The sequence below is a fragment of the Chiroxiphia lanceolata genome, chromosome 22, assembly GCF_009829145.1.
Source record: "Chiroxiphia lanceolata isolate bChiLan1 chromosome 22, bChiLan1.pri, whole genome shotgun sequence".
NCBI classification, from domain to species: Eukaryota; Metazoa; Chordata; class Aves; order Passeriformes; family Pipridae; genus Chiroxiphia; species Chiroxiphia lanceolata.
In genome coordinates, this window is record NC_045658.1 from 2,122,196 (window position 1) to 2,140,713 (window position 18,518).

The window sequence follows — 18,518 nt, forward strand, 5'->3', positions numbered from 1 at the left end:
TAAAATCGGTTGGGCTGAGTTAGGAAGAAAAGCTTTTGTCTCCACCTCTCAGTTCCCAGTTTCACAGAGAAGTTATTTAGATCTTATGTCCTTCCCAGAAACTAATGTGTAAGCTGCACTTCAGGATTCTGTATCGGGATGCAGGACTCCTCCCAGCCTTGGTAACATGCTTAGATAAACCCTGTCTGTAGCAGTGAGCTGAGGGGTGCAGTTCAAGCCCAGGATTTCAGCTTGACCAAAGCATCGACTGGGGCTTCAGGCATGAGAGGCATTTCAAAACACAACTAGTCAGGTGTGAAAGCTGCCACTGTCCAGCAACACAAAGCTGCAGATGAATTTCCCTCTTTTCCAAGTCCTTCCCAGGGTGATCTCAGTTCCTGCCAGTAACTTCCTCAGTCATGAGTCTCGGTCAAGTAACTTGGACAAACAAGAGTTAGCCTTAAACTATTTCGAGAATATTTTCTGCTATTTGCTATTTGTTCACCACACTGCCTGTCTGGGCTGCTTGGCCACATTTGGGTGGCTTCTATTCAGTGCACCAGAGAGGTGACCAGCTTGGCTGCCATGTAGGGAGCCTGTGGTTTACGTCATGGCAATGTCAGATGTCAACCTTTCCACCATGAGGGCTCTGCTTGTCTGAGCCCTCTCACATCAGAGAAAGGGTGGTTTAAGGTGCAAAGACCACCTACACAAAGCATCTTCATCTGACTGACCAGAAGGCATCTTACTGTGGCAGTGCTGAGACCTTCTTAGTGCCATAAGACGTGGAGGAGGAGCCTCTGCAGAGCAGAGCTACGTTATTTGTATGCTGTGATTGTTGTGATACCATCCAGTAATGCCCTGGGAGACCCTGCAGCATCTCCCAGTCTCCCTAATTCAGACACTGTGGGCTGTTGTGATGCCATAGAAGGTGCCTGGGGAAGTGATGAGTCCACTGACTCCTCCTGGACCAAAGCAGCCTGTAAAGGGCTTCTGCTACATCAGCTGCAGCCCAGCAGTTTTCATCACCATACTCGTGAAAGATATGACATGATTATTGTTCCTTCCTAGAGGCAAGAGAGCAAAGTCCACAAAGGAGTCTGAACATATTGTTAACCCTTCAGTGTAACTGGGAAGAGGGAGTTCCTTAGGAAGGGTGTCTGGGGAGAGAGGCTGAGCTGCCCCATTGACACCTGCTTCTGCAGGACCCAACATCCCCTCTGCTGACACTTGAGCAGACAATGTCAGGGAAGTTCAGGCATGGTGATTCCTTGTTTCATGTTTTCTTTGAGAAAACTTATTTTCAGTTTTCTCCTGAGAAACCTAACCTCTTGCTTTCCTAGAATAAAGTTTATCTCTGTTGGTCTAGAGCTGCCTTTTAGGAGAATTACAGCAATTTCCAAATGAGGCAACCCAGTGAGTTGGGGAGTTATGAGACCTGGGGGCTGCCTGGGGAAATTCGTTGCATGCTGAGGGAAGGGGGACCCCCTCACCTCCAAGGGTCACCAGCCAGGATCCTCTCCAAAGGAAAGGTGACAGTCTGCACATTCATGGAATCCTGCCCTTGGTGCCTTCATGTTATCAACCTCGTCAGGCTGGGCTGAGATATGCTGCACTAATTCACTCCTACAGGCTGAGCTGGTGCAAGAAGGAGCAACTGAACTGCCACAGGGCCCAGCCACGACACTCCTGTTTCACCAAGTTTTGTTCTGTATAACTTCCCAGGAGCTTTCTCCTCGTGAAGATGCGTTTCCAAAATATATTTTCAAAATATCGGTCAGTGGCAGAAAGGTATGGTGTCAAATGAGCTCCCAGTAACATGGCATTGATGGATCAATGAAGAAGGGATCAACAAGGAAGAATGCATCCCGGAAGGGAGGTTCAATAGCAGAAATTTTGCAGTCTCAGGCAGGACTTGGTGCAAAGGAAGAGCAGCTTTGTGCCTCTCAGCCTTCACCAGTGTCAATGGGAGCATGTGATGGAGATGGAGTGTCCCTCTCGTGCCACCATGGGTCATTTCAGGTTTTCTTAGCTGAAAATTCACATTTTTAATTTAACCAAGACCAATAGCTTATATGATTCAGTTCATATCCAGGGAAGAGTGGCCAGTCTACGTTCCAAGGCTGTGTGGGATGGAGAGTTTACCATGTCTCTGAGCTCCTTGTTCCAATGGTCAGTTATTCCCACTGTTAAAAATAGTTACTTTATCTTGAGCCCAACAACCACCAGCTTTGCTTTCCAATCCCTGGATCTTTTTCTGTCTTTGTCTGCCCTCTTAAAGAGCCCTTTGCACTCAAAGTATTTCCCCACATCAGTTCTCACAGACCATGATTAAATCACCTCTTAAAAACCAGATAAACTAAACAGATCATGTTCCATTAGTCTCTCACTGAGAATGATTTCTAGCCCTGGGATAATTTTCTACTTCTTTCCTGAGCCTTTTCCAAGTTTTCACTGTGACTCCCAAGCCTAAGCACTAAACCTGAATGTGCCATCTTGGTGATGAAGTCACTAAAATCACATGCAGGAGCAGTGCCACCTCCGTGATATTCCCTACCTGTGAATGGCAAGATCCTGTCCAGCCTTGCAGCAGCAGTTCTGTTCTCTGGCTTTCAGCTGAAGCCTGAACCCTCTCCAGAGTCCCCACTCTCTCTGTTCCATCGTCACAGGGTGGCCTGCACATCTGATATCAAGCCATCATTAAATGGTGACCGAAATGTCCCTGTTTTTCTGTATTCCAGTGCCTATGAACCCCTCATCCCTCCAGCTTGATTTTTCCTGTGCCACCAAGTATCTGTCTGTGTTTTTCTTTAGATAAGCTTTTATCCCACACCAGACAACCACTCTGTGCTGTCATTAGTCCCATAAACAAGCTTTTCCCATGATGTTCTTGTGCTTGCAGCATACCAGTTGCTTCCAAGAGGGAAAGAAAATTCTTGCTATCCCTTTGCAGTACAGCCCATTTCAGGTGATTTCTGTAGCATTGAGTCAGGTATTTCTAAAATGAGAACCTTTTAGGAAGCATCACAGGCAGTCCCATGTTTGCATGCTGGGAAGAGTATCATGGGGTTGGCAGAGGCAGTGCATCCCACTCTGAAAAGGCATCTGAAGTACTGAAAGGAATTGCCATTTGGAGGGATCCACCTTTCTTCTCCAGCTGCAGAGAATCCCAGACAGCTCTTAGACTAGAAAGCAGAGTGAGGGAAGCTGAGTGACAGAGTAAAAGTCCTATTTTTCAGATAGCCAACAAGAGTCAAAGAATCATGGAATATCCTGAGTTGGAAGGGTCCGTCGAGTCCAGCTCCAGGCCCTGTACAGGACACCCTAAGAATTCCATGTGCCTGAGGGTGTTGTCCAAGTGCTCCTTGAGCTCTGGCAGCCTTGGGGACCACTGCCCTGGGGAGCCTGTTCAGTGCCCAACCACCCTGTGGGGGAAGAACCTTTTCCTGAGATCCAACCTAACCCTGCCCTGCCACAGCTCCTTCCCATCTATCTGTAAAGGCTCTTAGTTAACAAAATATTTAAGAGGTTTTGGTGCCTCTTAATAATGCACTTAGAAATACCTTTGATGTTAAGAGGTGAACTTCAGTGAAGCACTTTGCAGTGGGAAGAGCATGGAAATGTCAGCTCAATCATGCCTGAGCTGTGTTGCTGAGGGTAGAGTGTCAAACCCAAGCCCTGTGAAGCCAGAGGCAACCTGGGAGGTTTCAGCAGAGGAGCTGGGTGGGCTCCAGAGCCACCAGGGTGAACCCAGAGCCCTTTGCTGTCTCCCTGCACATCCCACTTGGCTCCGCACGTGGTTGGGAGAAGGGTGGACTGAGGCTGTATGACCTGTTTGGTAGATCAGAAGTTGCTTTGTCTCAGCCATGAACAGAGCAGGGCAGCCTGGCCAGGCTGGGTGGGCAGAGGCTGCTGGATTTCTGATGAAATAGTTTAAAAAGGGGATTTGAAATAGAGGGGAGAGTGAAGTCAGCTGAGAAGAAGGAATATTGCTCCCAGACATTAAGGATAATGGAATGGGGAACTACCACAGGGGAGAGAGGAGGACTCCAGCATGGGTGCCAAGCATGTGTCAGTCTGCATACCTCAGACCATGGGAGGAGGTCTCAGGAGCTGAAAAAGACTTTGTTTTCAGAGGAATAGGCTTTCCTGAGGGTACCCTCTGGGGACAAGACAAATCTCTGGATCACTCCTGGCACCATCTCAGCAGAGCTGTGCTTTCCCCAAGCACCAGGAAAAAGCACTCAGTACCTTCTGCTTGTTCAACTGCACCTAAATATCCTGCTTCTTCCACCCCTCCCACCGTCCATCCACGGGAACCTAGCAAATGCCAAGAAAAGGAAATAACCAACTCCGAAACAACTGTGTCTCAGATGGCAAAAGCTGGTGAGATGCTCTTCTAGCTTTTCTGGGTGGCTTTTGTACCTGTATTTCCTTCACTCCTTTGCTAAGTTCCTGACCCAGGACCTGGCCTTTGCAGCCCAGGCCACCCTGCAGCCCCCACACCAACACACACAAGCTCTGTGAGGAGGAGAACCTGGCAAAAGGACTGGGAAATATTGTCACTTCAGCTGAGGTCACTCTGCAGCCCATCTTCTGCCCACAGACCTCAAATGAAGACACTGGAATATAACCCTGGAACAAACTCAGATGTTATTCTCCAGCCTGTCATTACCCTGAGTCAGATGGAGACGAGTGAAGAGCCTCTGGATTGTAATCGGAGTGATGGAAAAGACCATTAGGTCATCTGGGCCATCTGCCTCCGCCAGTACCCGCCTGTTCTCTGCTTCATGTTATCTAGAGCTGAGCTTGGAGTGAGTCAAGTGATGCAGCTTCCAGTTTCCCACGGGAGACTTTTCCTAATAAAACTAACAGCTGAGATGGAAACGTTTCCTGATATCCTGCCTAAATATGCTGTTGCTCACACACATCCCGTTACTCCTGCTGATCCTCCCGTGGGACTCTTTGAAAGCACGTCTCTCCTTGGTGTTTGTACCCATCACCTTCCTGCTGACAGTTATGCTCAGATTTTCCCTGAGTTGCCATTTGGACAAGCTGCATTTCACTGTGTGGTGGTAAGGACTCCAGACCCAAGGCTGCAAACAGCTTTCTGCATCCTTGGAGCCTTTGGGCTCCTCCTAAGAAGCTGTATTCCCCAGACATTCTGCAAAGGGGAATATTCTGGAGAGATTTTTGTGCAAAATCTAGGATGAGGCTTAGAGAGATGGGCCATTGGGTCAAGTTTCTCATTATAGTTCTTTATCTTTTGTTCTGATCTAGTTTTCCTTCTTTAAAATTTAATCTCTGGTTGCTCCAGGGATCTTCATCCCATTTCCACACTTAATTAGAGCTTGAAGCACCAGCAAGGCTCATGGAGCCACTTGAAGGAATGTTCCAGGTGCCAGGTGACTTAAAGGTTTGCAGTTTGTAGAGAGACACAGGCATTTACTTGCAAGGTAAAAGACAGGGAAAAAAACCATGATAGGTAGATCTATAGATTGAGAGGAGCACCCATTGCTCCTTGCAGCTTCCTCCAAGGACATGACTGGGAGCACACTGGTGGCAGTGAGGTGTATGGAGAGGAAGGACCTTGAATGAGTCAGGGACACACACACAGAGTGTGCAAAATTGCAGGTATTTCCTCAGAACTGGACTTGGCTTTCAAAATACTTCTTACCATTAACTTCTGACAAAAACCTTGTCATGCCAAAATCCTGCCAAGCTGCCTCAATGCCACCAGCCTGGGGATGCCACAGTCCCTGAGGGGAACAGTGTCTTGCAAGGAGCAGAACGAGCCACAATCCAAGATGGACACCCTGTGCAGGACAGATAAACAGAGCCGTGACTGCAACAGGAAATTAATTTAAATTTAGAAGAAATAATTTTTTCCCTTGCTTGAATGAGATGGGAGATCCTCCTTCTGTTCTTCATTAAGAAACAAAGGGTGAAACCAACAGCAAATTGTGTGCAAACCACCCAACTACGGCCCTGAACTCCTGAAACATCTTTATTCACTTAATCTGGGATTCAGGAAATTCTCATCCAAGCCAGTTTTATTGGGTGGTTTGTATTGAGCTCTCAGCCTCCCAATCAGTAACAGATGAACAATTTTGCATAACATTTTTCTCCCGGATTTTTGGCTCTGCTCCTCCTTTCTAGCGGCTGAGCTGATGAAGCAGGCCTGTTGTTCATCCTTTTGGAGACGCCAGCTTTGCTCTGATTCCAGGAATGACCACGGGCTGCCCTGGCTCTTGATCAAGGTCAAGTTCTACCTTTCTAGATTCACCTCCATTGGTGTCTCATCTCCCTGTGTCCTCTCTCACCACCTCCCTCCTAACTCCTCCTTCCTGCTGCTTCTTCCATCACTGAGCCCACAAAGATCAGCCCAAACCAGGTCCCAGGTGCTGAAGGGCAGCAGTAGATGCTGATAAACTGCAGAGCAGCCTGGCTGAGATGTGTGGGCATCTGCTGATAAAACACAAGGCGGGGACAGGCCCCAGGTGTGGCTGGAGCTGCATGGTGAGGAGTGGTGCTCTGTGGGCTGACCTGCCCCTCAGCACCTCTCCAGGCAGGTGGCTGCTGGGCTTGTTTTCAGTGTTCTCTCCTAAGCAGAGCTGTTGTGTTTGGGAGCAGAGCACAGATGGGTTTCTGTGCTGTTGGGATACCTCTAGCACCAGTGTCCATGTTGGCCCATCACCCAGTGCATGGGCACAGCTGGCACCACGTGGGACACACTGTGCCAGAAGTGGCAGGGGTGGGGGGCATCTCCACTGCTCCCCATGGCCACGGTGGTGCCAGTCCACAGGGCTCCTCTGTCCCACTGGGAATGGATGGCCTGTGGACCAAGGAAAAGAGTGAGACCCTGGAAACAAGGGGGACGTAAAAGGCCTGGACAAACCCTAGCCCTCTGGCAAGGGGCTGTTCGTGTGTGTGCCCAGGGTCTGTGCACATATGCACATGTGACTTGTCAGCATCTCTCTGCCTCCACCCCTGTGCCTTGGCTGCCCGGAGCTGCCAGGACTCAGTTGAAGGCCAGTCAGGAAATGAAATAGGTGCTATGTACCCCCCTTGTCCCCCCCTCGTGGGTGGGCTCCCTCACCTGCCCGTCACCCCCCGCACCCCACCGGCCCTCTGGCAGCAGATTTCACTGGATGATGTTGCCGCCTTGATGTTTCAGCACTGCCAGTTCCCAGAATAACCCGGTCCCGGGGCCGGGGAAAAACACTTTGCTCAGCCGATGTGTTTGCTCAGACGCTTCAGCCCAGGCTTTTATTATTATAATGCCTTGGAGATCTGGGGCTTAGAGGAGGATTTGCTGCCATGTGCCTGACAAAGAGGAGTGACCTCAGCGACACCGGAGAGCAGAGAGCGTATAAAACCTTTCTGGGCTCTGCGTAGGAGTGCCGCTTCCCTTCTTGGCTGCTCTCGGCTCCATCTGCTCTCTCCACACATGGGTCTCCCCTGATGGTCCCTCTTGGGCGGAGAGAGGACCAGGGCAGGAGACAAATGTTCACACGAATGGGCTTCGCGTTCTTTGCAGAGCTCCCAGATTCATGCCCTGAATTTTAAGCAGGAGAGCGACTGCCATCGTTGCAGCAGGTCTGCATCCTCCCCTCTCCATCCTCCTTCCTCTCCATCCTCCCACCAACCCATCTGCATGAACTGCTCGCCCCATGGGCGGGCTCTCCAAGGGTGGAGGAGCTCCCTGCCCCCTTTCTTAGGTTGCCCACAGGGACCTGACCCTGACTCTGTATATTCTACCCAGGTCTCTCCTACATGGTTGGGTGATCACCACTGTGCTTTGCAGAGTTGGAACTGTGTCAAGTCAACATGTCAAAGATCATATTAGGCATTCCTTCACTCATCCTGTGAAATATTGGCCATTTTCTGCCACATGGAGCAAAGTAAGTTGCAAACCCAATGGGACATGCAGGAAAAACAGTCATTAATAACTGTACTTAATTACAACCTAATTTCTTGAAAAATGTGTTTGAAAGCAGCTGGCAACAAGTTGAACTATGTGGAAAGTTTGAAGAACACCAGACCAGACATTAATTAGTCAACAGCCTCCAGAAAGGTCAGGCTCTGGAAATATTTAAAGGCCCCATAATAAAATGAATTTTAATTTCATTGCTGAATTAAAACTTCATTGCAAATCCCAAGAAAATAGACTCTTTCCCCACAGACACACTGCACATGTTTGAGGGAGACCTGCTCTCCACATACCACAGGCTCCCTATGGAGTTCCCCAAACCATCTCTTCTAGTGACCTCCTTCTGGTTGGAAACGCCACCCAAGCACCTTCTTTCCATCAAGGGCTGTTGTTGGTGTGAGACCTCACACCCTAACCTCTCCAAATTGCCAACCGGCCTCTGCAGTGCAGCAAGACCTCTCTAGAAGCCCGGTGCCATTACTGAAATCTCATCTGAAACCCACCCTTGGGTGTGGAGAGAGACGATCTCTTGGGAAGACCTGCAGAGATACCGTAGGCAGTGTGATCAGGGGTGTTTTTTGGAAGTGACCACACATCACTTGCTTCCAAGAGCATCCCTGTTACACTGTTGGTTTAACTGAACTCTGTCTGAAAAACCAGGATATGGACTGGTATCATTGTATCAGTCCCTGCAGTTCTGGCAGGAGCAAGGACCTTTCCCTTTGCCACATCAGGGATCATGTCCTGGGGGTACAATCTGTTCAGCAAACATAAAAGTCCCAGGAAGGAAGTGTGCTGATAAAGAAAAGCATCTACCTGTAAAGGGTGGCACTTGCCCAAGAGGCATTGGACAAAACCACTGCCAGCAGACATGTTCTATGCCTCTGCATTTGTAATATTTCATTGTTCCTGGCTTGTTGGTTCTCCAACCCTGTCCTTATCCTGGCCTTTTTCACAGCACCCCTTGGCAAGTACCCTGTAGGAAAACCTGTGGGAGAACACTGGGAATGTCCTGACATTTATAGTCAGAGGGGCACATCTACCAGTCAGTGGAAAATGTCCTTGTGGGAAGACAGCTGGCACATACCACCGATATAAAGGTGCCCCTGTCCAGGTTGTGTGGCATTGCTCTGAAAGCAGGAATTCCAGGGGTGCATGGGAAGAATATACCTGGTACTGCCTTGTCAGAGCCATGTGCTCAGCCTTCACACTTACTGCCCACTGCTTACCCATCCTGGCTGCTGTTCCTCTCTGCTGCATTCTGCTAAATGACTCCTATCTCCTTAGGAGGTGGGGCTGGGACAGGCTGGGAGCTCTCTAGCAGATGGTTTTTGGCAGTGCACGACATCTTGCACATTTGACTGAGTGCAGGCTGGTATCTCTGAGCTCCCCCACTCCTGCTGGCTCATCTGCCCTCCTGGCTCTGAGGCAACCACAAGTCTCAGACCTCCTGTGCTCCTCAGCCACTTCCAGAGCAGCTGGCAGGAAGCAGCGGCTTCCAGGTTTGCAGGAAGTTGTGAATAGTTTGGTTTCAGGAATACCAAACTGTTTGGACTCCAGGTATTTCCAAAACAAAACATCTCAGTAGCTTTCCTTCTATGAAATGTTTCATGAAGTTTGTCTCAGTCCAGCTCAGAAAAAGGCATTTTCCTAAGATTTCAAACTTTTCAGGAGGGTTACTTCTGCCATGTAATGGCAAAATACTGACAATGCCAAGAATCATAGAATAACAGAATGGTTTGTGTTGGAAGGGATCTCAAAACCCATCTCATTCCACCCCCGCCATGGGCAAGGACACCTTGCACTAGACCAGGTTGCTCCAAGCCCCATCCAACCTGGCCTTGAACCCTTCCAGGAATGGGGAGTCCACAACCTCCTTTCTCAAGAAGTTGGCAAGGCTTTGGGGGCACATGTCTGACCACCAAAACATTGCTCTGTTCTCCTTTTCTCCTGGCACATCTCCTGTGGGAGAGGAAGGCAGCTGCAGTCTGACATCCTGTCACTAACAGGGAGATGGGAAGCAGCAAACCAAAATTCCCAAGCCTTTCCCACAAGTGGCAGTGTTTTTCAGTAGAAATTGTGGGGTGTCCTTTTCAAATCCCAACCTTAGACTGCTCTGCTGGAGCTGGGAGAGATGTTTCTGTCCTCTACTTGCCATTCAAAGGTGCCTGGTCCATCTCTGAAGTATCTGTACAAGGTTGCCAGAGATGCCAAGTGGCAAACCCAGACCTGAGGATTGCAAGGAGCAAATAGAGAGGATGGGTTTGTCTGTAGTTCATTTCAGAGGAAGTTTCCTTTCCTTCTGCTCCACATCATCTCAGCCAGGATGGCAACTCCTGCTTCTGAGGAGACACTAGGACCAGCTAGGTGATCCATGTGCTTGGAAGTCCTGCTTCCAGATCAACTATTCCCTTGTGCCAGACAGGCTGTGATTGGCTCATTGATACATTTTGGTGGAAACATCACAAGAACAGTGAGAGAGAGGGAAAAAAAATCTGCTGTAATCCAAGGAAAGGAGAAATTCTGCAGGTAGGGAGAATGTGCTCAAGTCTCTGGGGATCCCAGGCAACAAAATAGTGACACAGTTTGCCCTTTCTGAGGTATTTGCTTGGACCAGACAGAAACTGGCCTCTAGCTGGGTCTTCAAACCACCCCTAGGATCCAAGGGGCTTCGCCAAAGCAGAGCACAGGATACCCATGGGAAAACCTGGCAATTCCCTCTGTCTGATGTTGAAAGTGAAGGTGATTTAGGAAGAAACATGAAGTATCTTTCCAGAAATTGCTGTCGACTCAGATCCCTGGGCTCCATCATGTTTACAGCTAGGGGACATACCACATCCATCTGAGGAAGAGCTGTAGTGCTCCATGCCACACCTACAGGCTATACTGACAGAAATGCCTGCATTCCTCAAGCCAGAGGAGTCCCTCCTTGGTACAGCTTTGTTGTGTCTTCATGGAAGATTATGGCACTGGAGCTCATTGAAGCAGAAGTGGGAGAGGAGAGGATCCCCAGGTCCATTTCCCTCCTGCAGGAGGATGTGCTGTTAGCTGTTGCCATCCAGGAGTAATATTGTGCACAAGCTGCTGCCTGTGGTCCTCCACAAGAGCCACCAAGGCACCCCCTAGGACGTCCACCCCCCAGGGATGTGCTGCTTTCCAGGTGCAGGGGATGGAGGGCACCAGGGAAAGCATGGCTGTTCTAACAGCCCACATCAGAGGCTCTGACAAGGAAGGGTTCCTCTTAATGCTTTCCACTTGGAGAGACCAGGAGACACCAGAGACCAGAATCACCTCTTTATCTTCCCCTGCCCTCACTAGGGGACAGAGTCACGAATGGGAACAGAGTCAGGAATGGGACAGGGGGACAAGGCATCCTGCCCCCATATCACCAGCTATTTTTGTGAGCCTGTCCCTGGCCCACAGGCTGAGTGCTGGTAGCCAGCATTCTGCTGCCAACCACTGTGTTTGTGAATCAACTGTTCCATGTTTTATGACTTGGGCTGAGGTGATCAGTCCCCAGGAGCTGGTCTACTTGACTGGGGGGAGCCACCACCCTGCTGGAGGGTCCTGCTGGTTGTAGGGTGGCAGATGGCAAAGATGCCCTGATGTAGCAGCTCTTGAGGGTTTTTCATGCTAAGCCAGCTGGCCAGAGCCTTACTCCTGAGTCCAAAACTCAGAACTGATGGGAAACGCTGCAGGCAGCCCAGAAGGAGCTCTGCAGTACCAACAGCCCAGGCTGCAGAAAGACATCACTGACTGCATCTGATATCAGGCAGAAAGCTTCCTGGGCCCCACCTGCAGCAAGGAAAGTGAATCCGCTCTCTGGGGAAGGAGGTGATCTCTGGGCTGTTTCAGGGAGCCTGACCATGACATCAGCCAGGACAGTCTCAGTTCAGTCCTGTGGGCTGCCACCCAGTGCCATGTCCCCACCTCCTCCACCCAGAGACCTGCACAGAGCATCCATGGGGCTGCCAAGCATCTCCTTCACCTTGACACTGAAGCCCCTGTCCCCACACTGGGCAGCGAGTGCTCTCAGCAGTGTAGTGGAACTGGGTGAGGAGTAAGTCAAGGGCTTGGAAGATTTTCCTGTGTGCAGTGATTCATGGCTCATGTTTGTCAGTAGATGGGAGTGTTTGGAGAAGAGCCAAGTCATCATGAAAACATTTACAAATCCCAGACGTTTTGTGGATTTCACCACAAATTATCTTCTGTCCAGCACAGCCAACCCACACGTTCATCAGCATTTCTGAGCTGCAGTTTATTAATCCTCCATTTCCAGCAGTGGTGTGAAGATAGCACTGACCAGCAAGGGGGGACATGCCACTAGAGTTGTGCCAGCTGGACAGTAGAGGATTAGTGGTTGGAAGCCCAATGACTCCTCTCTTCCCCATGGCTGCTTCACCTTGCCCAGCAGTCAAAGAAATATGGATCAAGACTTCCTTGGGGGAGAATAAAAAAAAGACTGCTCCTAGGAGGGCAAAGGCCATGCCAACTCCTTTAAAAGACCTGTCTGAGAGCATCTATGGAGAGGTGTAGTAGGTACATAAAGTCTAAATGAGGGGTCAAAGCCCAGGAAAAAGTGGCGAAAGGAATAGAAGAATATCAGGCATTTATGGCACTAAGGCAATTCAGACTGCAGCACATCTGTGAGTACCTGCCAACTGTGAAAATAAAGAGCAGCTCAAAACAAAGAACAGCATAAAATTAAGGTCCAGCCTATGCCAGAAACCCATCCTTTTTAATGGTAGATTGGGCTGATCCCTCAAAGAAGGCACAGACCCCAATGAACCTTATGTTTTGGGATGTAACTGAGTAGATGTTCTTCTCCCCATCCTTTACCATGCAGGCTGCCTCTCCATCACAAGGTGGAAAGGAAATTTGGCATGCTGGAGATTTCCTTCAGGGATTCTCCACTTACAGTGACTCCCTGGGGCAGGACACAGCTCAGCTTTCCTGCTTGTTGAGCATGGGAAACCCAGATCCAGGAAGGTCATGGAAAGTCATTCACACCTCTCTGACAAAGTGAGGGCCTGGGGACGCCTCTCATTATTCACCAGGCAACAAAGGCAAGAAGTTGAACCCCTGAGGAGGACTGGTCCTGGAAAGGTTCACCTGAGAGGGACAATCCCTTTCAGGCTGATGCTGGGGTGCTTGTAGTGTTCAGGGAACAGCAGTCTCCACTCTTACCATCCTCAGGTGTCTCCCATTGGTTGATTATTTCTGATTCAGATTTTCCCTCTTGTGACAGCCAATGCCTGTGGCAGCAGCTTCAGCAGCCGAGACATTTCTCTGTGCATCTCTGTGAAGTGGCTCTTGGCTGCCTCCAGCCTTCAGTTTTGGAGCTGAAAGTGTATTTGTGATATTTTGATGTCTATCAGCTCCGATCATAGAATCATAGAATCATAGAATCACAGAATCAGCTGGGTTGGAAGGGACCTCCGAGATCATCAAGTCCAACCCTTGATCCAACCCCGCTGTGGTTCCCAGCCCATGGCACTGATGCCACATCCAGTCTCTTTTTAAAAACCTCCAGGGACAGAGAATCCACCACTTCCCTGGGCAGCCCATTCCAATGGCTGAGCACCCTCTCTGGAAAGAAATTCTTTCTAATCTCCAACCTAAACCTCCCCTGGCACAGCTGAAGCCCGAGCCCTCTTGTCTTGCTGATGGTTGCCTGGGAAAAGAGACCAACCCCCACCTGGCTCCCCCCTCCTGTCAGGGAGTTGCAGAGAGTGAGGAGGTCTCCCCTGAGCCTCCTCTTCTCCAGGCTGAACAGCCCCAGCTCCCTCAGCCTCTCCTCACAGGACTTGTGCTCCAGTCCCTTCATGTGGGTAGATGTGGGTGGATAGTGAAAAGCAGCAGGGAGAAATGAACTGCCCCCCTCCATGAGAGCCCATGGTGAAGCCATGGTGAAGCCTGAAGCCAGATGGAACCACACATGGTGGCAGGTGCAGAGCCCAGCCCATATCTTGACTTTCACAGGTTGGTGTTGGCTTGCTCTGGCCGCCCCTCCCCTCCAGACACACGTCCCCCACCCTCCCTGGCCATGCCAGGTTTTTCACCTGTGCCATGGAAGTGCTGCCAGGACTCAGTGAGTCGAGCCCAGGGTACCTCTTCTCGCCATGAATGAGCAGCAGGTCCCATTGCACCTTTTGGTGCCAAACACTGAGGAATGTCCATGCCTGAGATGTCCCCAGGTGTTAAACAGACAGCAGGACCAGATCCCAGGGCTCCCACCCCATAGCTGAGAGCCAAGACCTCCAGACCACAGCCAGACTCTGCCAGGATCCTCCCAAGGTTGTGGTTGATTCCAGCTAACAAGGCTATGCAAATCATGAGAAAAGCAGTAAACCACCTAATCCAGCCTCCTAGGTATCTCAGGCCTTTGATATTTACCTTGATTTTTCTATATTAGGGCTAATAATTTGGCTCAAGCTCCTCTTCCAGGAGGATTGCACCGACACTGCTTCATTAAAGAAAATCCTTTCCTCACTGTTCAGTCAGGATTTCATGGTGCTGACAGCAGGACCATTAATAATGCAGCCATTTTATAATGTATTTTTTAACGCAGAATAATTTTCCAGGACTTTCACAACTGTTTTGACAATTGGCTCCCCTCGGGGCAGTGTGGGAAGCTGCAGGCAGAAGTAAGTCCCAAAACTGGCAGGAGGAAGGGATGTCCAGCCCATGCAGGGCAGGGGACTGCCAGATCCTGGGGGACAGGGCAAGGTGGAAGACAGCCTAACCCCTCAGGAAAGGGACAGCATGGCTGTGAGGGAAATTTAAATGATTGTGTTCTCTCAGCACAAGTCCCAGTATGTCCTTCCTGGACAAAGGACAGAGGCTGGATGTTTCTCTGGAGCACAACCATATCTCAAGCAGAGTAATCATAGTAAAATTACATAAGAAGGGTTGGCCAAGGGATCAGATCTCCTGATCCAGGCTTTAAACTGGCTCTTTGGGGTTAGCAGGAAAGCAGCTTTCTTGCACCATCAAGGGGTTTTCCTCAGCCTCCCTCCAACTGGCCGCTCTCCCTCTGGACAGCTCAGGGGGGTCCAATGCAGCACCTCTGCCTCTCACCCCCACCCCAGCACGGGGATAAGCCCAGCCTCCACCTTCCCAGTGAGCAAACTCAAAGAAACTTAAGTCCCTGTTATTTCTTTTCTCCCATTCTCAGAGTCCTTTTGAATATCCCTTCTCTCTGCTCCAGCTCCGCAGGCTCCAGGGATTTGGCTCTGGCAAATAAGCTCAGGCAAGCAGGAGCTGACTGTTACATGACCCTTCTTGTAATTTGCTGGAAATCTCGTCCGTAGGATAAACAGACCAATGTTAACCTTTATATAGTAAATAAAACTCCAGTGAATGCGGCCACTTAACATGTCTAAAAGATCCATTTTTACTTCTAATATTAACACATTTTTAAAGAAATCTTTCTCTGGCAAAAGCCAAAAAATATTTGTTTCCTGTTTCAGTAAATAGTCACCATGGTAGAGCAACTCCATCTGATACTCACTCCCTGCTGCATACAGCTGATCCCCCTTTATCCCTGTTTACTGCAGGGATACTATTAAATACCTTCAGCCATTCCTGCTTGCAGATTTCCAGAGAGCCCATATCCTGTTTATAGCATCTCTGCCCAGGCTGCTGTATGGGGGAGCTCCAAACAGGAGAGAGAAGGGGTTGAGGGGGAGATGCTGAGATTTGGAAGTAAAGGAAGGAGGTGGAGAGATGTCTGCTGCCACCCCCAAGCACCGGGGTGCTGCAGGATTCCCACTGAGAGCGACAGCAGCAGAGAATCAGAGAATCACAGAGAGAGTTGGGTTGGAGGGACCTTAAAGCCCATCTTGTCCCATCCCCTGCCATGGGCAGGGATGCCTCCCTCTAGGCCAGGCTGCTCCAAGCCCTGTCCAACCTGGCCTTGAACACTTTCAGGGATGGGGCAGCCACAGCTTCTCTGGGCAACCTGTGCCAGGGCCTCCCCACCCTCCCAGGGAGGAATTTCTTCAGCTTTCAACTAAGTATATTTCCCGATGGTCCCAAATGCATCCAGGGAATGCCTGGATGAGGTCTCCAGAGCAACTGGGCTGTGTTGGTGATGGACAGACCTGCCCTAGGCAGTGGCTGCTGCAGTGCTCTCCAATTCCCACAGCCATTCCTGCGCTCACCAGCTTTCCCTGAGCATCAGAAGTTCCTGCAACCTCCAGGGAGCCCTGGGTGCAACCCCTGGTGAGAGCTGGGAGCCTGAGGCCCTCAGCACATTCATCAGACAAGCAGGGAAGGCTTTGGAGCCTGATTTATTTTGCTCTTCCCAGCTGTTGTGTCCAGGTGGAGCAAGGATCTTCCTTTTTGAAAGGACTGCACCCACCCAGCACTGCTGTCAGGGATCGACACAGCCATGAGATGTCTGAGCTGTGCCTGGGTACCTGCAGACACCTGTGCAACATCTGCACACATCTGGGGAAGGTCTTCCATGGTACCTGTTGGGGACTTCAGCCCTTTATCCCTTCGTTAAACGCTCACAGTGATTTCTTGCTTCTCCTCAGCCTAGAGTGGGTCTGGGGTTTTTAAGCCACGTGTGCTCTCTGCAAGAGAGTTTATGAGAGCAACAAAAGGCAGATTGATGATTAAGGGAGACAGGGAAGGGTTTGTACATCTTGCTGAGAGCAACGTGGGTTTGGTTGTTGGGCCAGTCTTCCTGACATGTGATGTTTCACATCTCATCTGACCTGCATTCAGAAGGAATGCAAATGCATCCAGCCTCAACTTGGTCTCCTGTAATGGGCTGAGCCTCTTTGGGCACCACTTGGGGCTTATGGGACACCAGATGTGGGGAGGATGACTTGTCCTTGTGCTTCTGCAGCAGGATGACTGCAGGGCCTGAACCTCACAGAAGAGGTGGTCAGGCATTGGAACAGGCTGCCCAGGGCAGTGATAGAGTCACCATCCCTGGAATTGCTCAACAAACATGTGCATGTGGCACTTGGGGACATAGTTTAGTGGTGAACCTGGCAGTGCTGGGTTAATGGTTTGACCTGGTGATCTTGGAGGGCTTTTCAAACCATAATGATTCCATGATTCTGTGAAGCTGTCTGAAGTCAACACACACCCTTGGTTTCACAGGACCAGAGCCAAGAAGGGGGTTTGCTGTGATGCTCTGCACTGCACAGCCTGAGTTTAGGCATCTGGATCAAGAGATGGATTTGCAAGGCTGGATTCTCTCTGTGGTGGACAGGGAAGCTGGGGAGGGGGCCCAGGCAGCTTCCCAACATCCCCCACTGGGAGCATTGGACCAGAGACCATCAATGAGCAAGGCAGAGGCTCCAAGGCACAGGCAGGGAGCAGGCAGGCAGGCCCTGGCTGCAGTCTGGAGGCTTTGGCCCTCAGCTTCAGCATGGAAGCCCTGAGATGTGTCCTCTCCCCTTGGGTGGATTATGCACATCACATTTGACAGTCCCTGGCTGAAAAGCAGAAATGTTGCAGGGTCTCTGAGCTGAGCAATTTGCATCCTGTGGGGTCTGTGCCACACAGTGTAGTCTGCATTCAGGCACTGCTGGGTGAGGGAGCTTTTGTGGACCACTTCCAACTTTGTGTCTCCTGGGGAGAAGGAAGAGCAAAGATGATAAGACCAACAGCCTCTCCAGTCTTCCTCAGTGGATACCTCCCAAAACGAGTTATCATCCATCCCTCACAAACCCTGTTTCAGTGCTGAGAGCACCCCTCACCTCCCAGCCAAGCCTGTCTGACCCACAAGTGTGTCAGTCTTGGCATGACCACCAGCTCCATCCCAGCTCAGGGCTTGCTGTGGAGAAGCATGGACACATGGGAACACGTGCCTGGCCAGGTCAGCAGCCCAGAGACAGGAGCCCAGGCACAGAGCTGGGCCTAAAACATTGACATTTCCAGCCTTGCCATCCCACTGACCCGAGCAAGGCTTGGAGAGCTGGGAGAGCCACCCCATCCAGAAGCTTGGCAGAGCTGGAGCCACGAGACCGGCTGGCAGCCACCTGCCCCCCCCAGGACAAGTGGGTTTTGTTCGAGGTGTGTGCAGGATGTGGCTCGGTGACCCCTCTGGGCGAGAGGCGGCCGCTGTGCCCGCGGCTCCTTCGGCCACGGCCGGGGCGCGAGGCAGAAAGCCCTCTTTGTGCTGGGGAAGGTGTCAGGTACTCGGCGTGCAGGGGTTGAATTGGGGCTTTTCATCGAGCCCGAAGGTTTGCCGGCCGAGGAATGCTGGCTCCCGGCTGGAGCTGGCAGGGAGCTGCCTGCCGTGAACCCACAGCCCGCCCTCCCTGTCCAGGGGCTCTGCGGGGGCCGAGGACAGCGGGAGCGCTGTGCCCTCCGTGGGGACACGGGGATGAAGCTCTTTATAAATGAGCGAGTGCGCAGAGCCCTCAAGGGAGAGAAGTTGCTGCCTCGGGAGGCGCGTCCCGATCGGTGCCTCCTGATCGGTGCATCCCGGGCGGGATGCGGCGCTCGGAAGCTGCCGGTTCGCTGGAGCTGCGGGTGCACTGGAGGTGCAAACCCTCAGCATAAGCCCTGCGGCATCCAGGCAGCACGAGGGGACAGCTCTAGGGAATAGTTTCCCACCGCAGCACACACCGGGATGCTT